Raw genomic sequence first — 8,423 nt, forward strand, 5'->3', positions numbered from 1 at the left:
GGGGAAATTTGTTCTCCTGGTTTTGTGTCTTTTCCCATGTTTTTACTGAGGATGTTACATTTGCATCTATGATTTTAAACCAAGTTTTCAAAGACAGGTTCATTTCTGTGCCTTTTCCGAACTCAGTCATTCTGAATGAATCCTCTCGTTACGTCTGTGAAGCTTAGAGTTAAAGAAGCTTCCAGTATAAACAAATAGAGAGTCCAAAAGGCCACGTGGTTCCGACCCAGTTTCACGGAGTGTGGCCCCGAAGGCTAACTCAGGCAGCGTCCGCCCGGACAAGTGCGGAACGCGACACCGTGTATGTATCTCTGAAATGGCTCTCCTGGTTTTTAATGGCCACCTTTGAATAGGTAAACAGAAGGCACGCTTTTTATTCCTCCAGGAAAACCCAGATGGCTTAGAGTCTGGTAAAGAGCAACTTAAATGAGAAACAGACTGATGACAGAGGGCAGTTCCCAAGGGGAGACTTGGTGTTTATTTCAGTAGAAGCCACGCATCAGAAGAGCCCTCTTTTTGGGTCAGAATCGACGGCCCCGCAGAGGCATTGCTCTGGCTTTCAGGAAGGACAGCTCAGCCTAGCACAGGAGTGGGCAAAGAAGGATGGGGCTTGTGGGGGCCAGGCAAAAAGCAGGGCACCGGCCGATGAAAACAGACCCGACTCGTGAGGTCGGGCAGAGCTGCCACGTTGGGGGCGTGAGTCACCTGCCTCAAACCAGACTCTATCTGGATACCTCTGACCGCCAGCCCGTGACAATGACATCCTTGTCGATTATCGCCTGGTGGAAGACTGTTTCCGTCCCCACACGCTCGTGAAGACTGGCCCGCGTGCAAGTGGCTGGCGTGACGATGGCCTGCCAGAGAGGATGATGGCCTCGTGGCCAGGGGCAGAAAGAAGATTCTCAAGCTCTATAGGAGGTAAAAGCCAGGATGCTCCTGACCGTACCTGCCACAGGCAGCAGTGCTAATCGAATCGACATTCCTCGTCACCACTCCCTAGTCTCCTGGAACATTTTGACATCGAGGTCTGTCTCCGTGATAGTGGCACTGTCTTTTCAGTAAACCTCCCCCTTACGTGACCACCTGCTGTGGCCGCCGGAGGCGGGCAACTGGGCAGGTCCTGTCGTCCCTACCTGAAAACACCTAGAATTAAACCTCGTGTCCACCTCTGCTCCCTGCCACCCAGACGGCCCCGGTCATGCCTCTTCTTACCCAGATTACGTAAAATCTCCAGATGGGCCGCCTGCTTGTCCTCAGACCCCTCACCTCCGTTCTTCACAGAGCAGCCAGAGGGATTTACATAAACCCTGAGTCAGTGGTTGACGTCATTCTGCCTAAATCCTCTAGCTCCTCCCGGCCTTAACGCCAGGCGACCCCCTTGCTGGGCCTCCAAATCCTGCAGGAACTAACTGCCCACGCCTGACCGCTCTGCCTTCATCCTCTGTGCCAAGCTCGAGCCCCACCAGCTTCGCCCCATCTCTTGAGCTCACCGAGCCTTGACCCCGTCTCGGAGTCTCGGACCTTGCTGGTCCTAATTGCTAGGAAAGGGCCTCACTTTTTAGTTTGATTTCATCACAGGTCTTTTTAACAACTGTAAGTTTTCAAATACAATCTCCATTCATAAACACGATGTCAAATCGTAATATTTTGCTAGGCGAGGGGACCGACCACACTGCTTTGCGACCGTGTCAGAGTCTGCGGGACTGCATGATGAGGTTGGGATCTTATCTGGGGAAAAACGCAACCGCCCCCGCCTCCCAGGGGGCCTCTCTGGTGACATCTCCTTAGTAACTCTACCGAAGTCCAGGTTCTGGCTTCGCTTTTCCTTCTGCTCTTCACGTGGCTTTTTCTTCTCGCCTTCAGGACTCAGTGCAAATGTCCCTCTGCGGAGGAGGCTTCTCGGCCGAGTTAGCCCCCTCCCCATCACTCGGTCCCGTCTGTGTCCCTGTGTCATTTTCTTCATAGCACTTAATGCCATCTGAAGTGGCCGTTCTTACTTTCGATTTTTGTATTGGTGTTTAGGCGTTGTCTGATCAAAGGACCTCAGACTGAGTGGCTTAAACAACAAAAGTGTTCCCCCAGTTTTATCGAGGCACAACGGGTGGACGGCGGTGTGTAAGGCGAAGCAGCGCGGTGTAATGATTCGACCTGCATACGTCGTCGACAGCGATTGATTTTCTCACAGTCCCGGAGGCTGGGAGTCCAAGATCGAGGTGTGACGTGCGGATGGCTGTCCTCTTGTCACTTCCTGATGTGGCTGCCCCACTGTGCTCACGTCTCTGCTGTCACTGTGTGTGTCCTGACTTCTCTTCTCAGAAGGTCACAGTCACGTGGCACTGGGCTCCAGTATAATGGCTCCATTTTTAACTTAATGACCTCCATAAAGGCCCTATCTCCATATACGGTCACATTCTTCGGTCCTGGGGATTAGGGCTTTGATGCACATATTTCGAGAGGAGCACAATTCAGCCCTTAACAATTCTTTATTTGCTTTTTTGCTTCCCCACCTTTTTTTTTCTTGTCTCCCCATACTTGAGTTTCCACAAGAGCAGGAATTTGAGTATCCTTCACAGTTTTAGCTCTGACGCTAGCTAACGCCATCATGTCATTCCATGAGAAGCCCTCAGGGTGTGTACTAAAGCCTTGAACAGTCAGTGGTTTGGCACAATTTTTCTCACCTTTCCCCAATGTACTCCATCTTTTCTGAAAGATTTTTATCTCCCACGCTGCATTTATTAAGTTTTTATTCATAGATTCTCCCATGAGATAATGCTATCATCTTCGAGTCTAAATCCAAGAAATCTGACATTCGAATCCCCTGAGCAGCTTATCAGTCATAAATATACAATTTCTATTAACCTTCTTAAAGTGTCGAAAGTGTCTCAAGGAGTCCTCCCCCCTGTCTACCCCATCACCATCTTTTCAGATCCTGGCATGAAGAACCCCAAGCTGGAAACTTCCCGGATGAACCCACTTCCTGTTTCTCTGATTCCGTGGGGCACTGGAATATGTCAGCTGATCAAAACCTCAAAAAGTCACCGTCCACCCAGGACCGCGTTTTCCTTTAATCGTCTCTGTGGGTCAAGTGAATTCCAGGCCCGGCACCAGACAGGTTGACTGAGCTAAAAGCAAAGGCCGAAAGGAAACTGCCTACTTGACCTCAAAAATCCATGGTGGATGGCCCATAAAAAATGATCCGAGACCCCCAAATGGTAGCTCCCTATTCTTGGTATGAAAGCCTTGTCATGGCGTACAGCTGGAAAAGGTTTTACGAGAATGAAAATGGACGTGCCCATGCCACCAGAAATAAAGGTGACACAGGACAGAGCAGATGCCCCCGAGTGGGGTGCGGGCACTTAAGCCCCGCACTGAGAGAGAAGAGGGTTCTTGACGAGAGTGTGGAAAGAATTCACACGCACGCCAGGGTCAGAGTGTAAAGGAAAGTTCATTGGAGAAGGAAGGGGTGACCCTCCACAGACAGAGCGTGGTCTCCTCTCAGGGGTGGAGAAGGAGAGAGCCCAAGAGAGACTCAGAGGGACACAGACAGTGGAGACGAGGACAGTGGGAGGGACAGAGCAGAGGCACCGAGAGAGAGAGACACACACACATTAAGAGGGACCAAGTAAAGACACTGGGCAGGACAAAGTGTCCAGGGAATTCGGTTTAAATATCATGCTTTAGCTCCTGGGAGTCACATTTCGAACACTTTGTTTACCCATTTTCCTTTGCCAAGGACATGCAGTGAGCAAGAGGACGAGGATGTAGCATGAAAAGCGAAGAATATATAGAGTGAAAGGCCTGCTGGCAGTTCCCAGCCTTTAATCCATAGGTTCCCCATGGTTCAGCCATAGAGAATGGGTGATTTTATTTCGCGTAGGACACGTAAAGACTTTGTTTTTCCCATTTTCCCTTCAGGGCGTGGGGAAATGGGTTGTCAGCAATCCCAGCAGAAATCTCCGTTTGTTCTGCAGGTGTCCTCGTGGGCCGCGGGGCTGATCAGTGCATCGCAGTCTCTGAATATATCTCGATTTAACATGTTAGTTCTCTTGCCTCCTCTCTACATGAAAGGAAGACTAGGGGACCAGCTCAAAGCCAACCCATCAAAGCCCCAGGATGGGGAGTCGCCAGGTAACTGTTCCGAGATCCACAGCACGCCCCTGACGATGGAGGATGATTAGGGATTTTAATTTCACGCTTAGCCTCGTAAGAATCATTGCTCAAACGATTATTTTGTAAATTTGAGACGTCGCACATTTGATTTACTGCAGGAACTAGGACAAAATAGCACATGCCCAGATGGGAAAAAATACACACGATCTCAAATATAATTGGACAATACGGTATTTGTGAGAAAAAAAAAGGAACACCTCCAAACGACACCAAAACCCTCCCCCAAAGTAGTTATTTGGTGTATTCCAAAGGAATCCTCTCCCTCTGAGTAAACTGGCCTGTTAATTTAATGACCTTACAGTGTAAGTCCCAAAGAACCGACGGTAATTTCAAGTAAGGCACATTCAAGCTTCCGACAGAATCGCCCTTTGCTTTGTTCAAGGTGCCGCCTGGAAGAAAGGTTGAATTGGAAATTTGACAAGCATGTCTTTAAAAAATGAGCTTTGGGCCACTCGCTTGCATACTAATGGGATCGAGCTTGCAAGAAAAAGAAGAGTAAAAAGTCATGAGAGCCGTTCAGGTCACCAAGCGTTTCGTAGTGTCAGGAGGTGTGTTTAAGCTCATCGTCTTTTCATGCTGATCAATGTTAGCGGTGTGATGCGCTTTTAAACAAGCGGTAAAACTTGATTTCGATTTCTTTTGCTATGTCATGATGCAGAGCTACCTGTAATCATCTTTGTACAGAAAAAAAGGGACACCCTTCCAGGAACAAGACAAACCCAGGAGTGGATGCGATGGATAAATTATATCTTCAACAGAAAGTAAACTCAAAGGCCAGTATTTTATTAAGCCAATACCTTATTTCTGGGGCACTCAATCTCCTTACCTGTTTTTGCTGTTTATGGAAGAAAAGCGTATATGCATGAGCCAAGGAGACTGAAGCTGAAGTTCTTCTAAGATCTTAACTCTGCATTAGTGGTTGGTACCTTGCCACCTGGTACCTTTCCCAATTGTTCCCACCCTTCTTCATCCTTCTCAGAATTCAACAGACCTGAGTAGGAATTCCTGGAACCTCAAGAGGGTTATGTAACTTCTGAGGTCTTTTCTTTATCTGCAAAAAAAATGGGCATGATGATGTAACCTCATCACCACGCCCATTTCGGGGTTGTCGTACAGATTGCATAAAATAAATATATACAATGCCTCGCACACGGAGGTCACCTGTGTGCCATCCAGACACCCTTCTGCCACCACCCACCTTTCTTTCTATTGTTTTATCTCGTCCTCACCTTCTACATCCTTAAAGCAAGCACATATGGGATAGAGTTTGGGGGGGAAAATAGTCCAAGTTCTTTGCCCCTTCTGCCGTCTGATTAATGCCCCCATGCGGTCTGCAAACTTGCAAGTACAAGAGCTCCAGGAATTCATTCCTGTCCACGACCTCGTAACTGCTGTAATTCCCCTTGGGCATGTTAAGTAAACAGCCCAGGAACAGTTTACAAATGGGAGCCGGGAGAACTAAGAGAAGACAAAAGGGTCGAGGACACCTGCCCTGGGCTCATGGCTGCCATCGTCTACCTCCTGCCCAGGGCATGGCACCCACATTTGCTGCTCCCGTTTTGCTGTTCGCTTACGCTCTGGCCAACTCCGTCAGAGGTTGGAGGTGTACCCTTCCGTCTCTTCCATTTTCCTTCTATATTCTATGCTGCACATCAGTGTATTAGGGAAGAAATGTGTTCTGAGCGCCTTAGGATTTCGAGAAAAGACGATTTTGCTACAAAGATCAAGAATGATGGGGATTCTCAACGATAATGGAAATTGCTGGCGTCCATTCTTCAGACCTGCAGACTATAATCGTGTAGGTTGAGCATATCGCCAAGGACATATTTATTCAAACTGCTGCCGTGTTTCGAAGTGCTTAAAAAAAAAAACCAAATTATTTTAGAGAATTGCCTCCCTGTTGATTTTCTGTGAGTGTCAAATGACCTTTTTTTTCCCCTTAGCTTGGAAGCTGGTTTAGAAGCTGTGTGTGTTCCCATTTCCATGCTCACTCTGAGTGTTTGCGATTTCGGTTCTGTTTACAGAGAGATGGCAAGACACAAACTCCCCTGAGCAGAATTGCGAAACACGCTTCTGGGGCTCGAACAGATGTCACGAGACTGTTGTGTTACTGCCTCTTCGGTGGGGTCTCGGTCTCACGGTGGCACTTGTATCTCTGCTTCACTGTCCCTCGGGTGTAAGATCAGGGATGGAAAAGTGACCAAGGAGAAAAGAACAGTAGGAAACATGCAGAGGAAAGTTTCGTAAAAACCTAGGCACCAAGACAAATAGACTGTTTCTCCCCACGTCCCCAGAGAATTTAAAAACCGTCGGAACTGGCCCTACCCAGCAGCCAGAGGCAGCTCTGTTTACAAGTCAGAAACGCGAGACCTGCCCACCGATTCTGTTTTCCTTGCTTCCCCAAGGCAATCCCAGGAATCTCATAAAGCAATATTTTCCCAACAGACAGATGCTGGTAGAGTCTTAAAAGATGCAGAGCCCCACTGCTGAGGCTTCCTGGCTGTCTCAGCCTCACTCTCCAGCTGGACAACAACTGTGTGTTGGCTTCTGACAACATACCACGTGAGCTGGGCTTTTAGACGTTTACACGTGACACCTCCTTTATGTGAGAAATACCTAGAACCGTCGTCCCTTGGCTGGATCCCTCTTTTCATTCAGGTCTCAGCTCAAATGCCATCTTTGGCAAGATCTTCTCTGACCAGTCACCCTAGAGCTGCTACCAGCCCACTATCACTTTTTATTGGATCATTTTTATTTTCTCTTTCTTGAAAGATTTACGACTACGTAAAAGGATCCTGTAGATTTACTTGTTTAGGCGCTGAGTTTATTAGCTGTCTCCCCAACATCAGCTGCGTGAGAGCTGGGCCTTTCTTGTCTTGTTTGTGCTGTCACGGGGGGGCATGGCACACAGTGGGCAAACGGAGGCAAAGCCGAGGACACACCTACCAAAGAGGCATCATTCGTGGCCACGGCTGTTCGTGGCGTCTCCCCCTCATCCTTCTGAGGCTGAAACTGTGATCGAGGCTCAGGCAGGGCCACAGACTTCTTCCAGGAGGGCACTGGTTCCTGAGGATGAGTGTGACTTAGCCAGGTGATGACTCAGGACAAAGATACAGCAGGCAGGAGGAACAGCTCATGCAAAGGCACGGATGCCAGAAAGAACTTAAATTCTCAGGGTCTTAAGTTTTGTGGTGTAACTGAAGCACGCATTTAAGGGTGAAAACGGGTATGTATATATATATATATATATATATATCATATTATATAATATATAATGAGAGAGGGAGAGATCACAGGCCAAATACTGAGGGAGACAAACTAAATAAAGTATTTGGAATGTGATTGAGAGATTTTCAAGCAAGGAGGCCAAAAATATAGTGGGGAAGACCAATCAGTGGCTGCTGAGTGAGTCGAACCAGGTCCAAGTCACAGTTCCACTGCTTCCAAGCTGTGTGACCAGCCACCTGTGCCATCTCTAAAACGGGCATAATAACTTGTCGTGATGCAGAGTTACTGTGCCTTGTGCTGGACGCATGAGGCGTGCAACCGCTTTCAGCTTTGGTGATTATCGGGGATGATGTGATCAATTTATACACTTTAAAAAGAGCTTTCTAGAAATCGCTGCAGAATAGATGTGATAAGCTTTCAGATCTCATGACCTGGAAAAGATGTTTTAAACTTTACTGAAATAGAGTTGATGCATAATAAACTACACATTTTTAAGTATACAGCTTGGTGAAAGCATTTTAAAGAATATTTAGAGACCAATATAGAAATGCTAATTTGTCAGGAAAAAAAAAAAAGTGATGATGAGGAGGATGACCTATTATTGATTATTTTGGAAGATATTACTTGAACATCACAAAAGTAGGAAGAACATTCTCTCCAAAGAAAGGAAGAATGTTTAAACTGGGGGGAGGGGCGATTACTTCATGAAAAACTCAACGCGTTATTTTCAACGCACTTTTTTCACAGGCGAACTTGTGCGTTGGTGCGTTGGAACCTCTGATACTCGCCTTAGTAGAGGGAATGAGCCTGGATGTAGGCAGGCTGTCTGGGTGGCAGCTGGTCCCAGGAAGAACTTGTGAAGAGATGGACTAAGGTTGTGGGGATGAAGACGGAAGTGTGGGTGATGGAATTAGGGCACACTGAGAGCCAGGAGGACCTGTCTGCTGCGGGTGAGTGATGGCAAAAGCCACGGGAGGGCTTTGGGAAGGAGACACAGCGCAGGAACCGGGGGAGGTTTGGTGGAG

Source organism: Pteropus medius, unplaced genomic scaffold (assembly GCF_902729225.1).
Source record: "Pteropus medius unplaced genomic scaffold, Ma_sr-lr_union100, whole genome shotgun sequence".
Taxonomy (NCBI): Eukaryota; Metazoa; Chordata; class Mammalia; order Chiroptera; family Pteropodidae; genus Pteropus; species Pteropus medius.